Source organism: Rhagoletis pomonella, unplaced genomic scaffold, assembly GCF_013731165.1.
Source record: "Rhagoletis pomonella isolate Grant_MI unplaced genomic scaffold, Rhpom_1.0 Rhpom_scaffold_00002, whole genome shotgun sequence".
In the NCBI taxonomy this organism is placed as follows: Eukaryota; Metazoa; Arthropoda; class Insecta; order Diptera; family Tephritidae; genus Rhagoletis; species Rhagoletis pomonella.
Genome location: NW_023458556.1, coordinates 84886737 through 84886997, shown reverse-complemented (window position 1 = coordinate 84886997; position 261 = coordinate 84886737).

The following is a 261-nucleotide window of genomic DNA, read 5'->3' as shown; positions in this document are numbered from 1 at the left end:
ATATAAATTATTATATTAAACATTTTCTATTTTATTTTCAGAAAATGGCGGAGAAGACAATTACATAACATATCTCTTTATTGAAAAAACAATTATATTTCAGAATACTGGAGCGATAACACTTCTCCCCTTTTTAAAACAAATCATACACATTTTCTATGTATTTAATTTAATTTTTCCTGCGGAAATATCACAAACAATGGAGTTCTTTGTAAGAAATTTTTATAAGTATTATCCGCCCTGTACTCGAGGTGCGAGGAA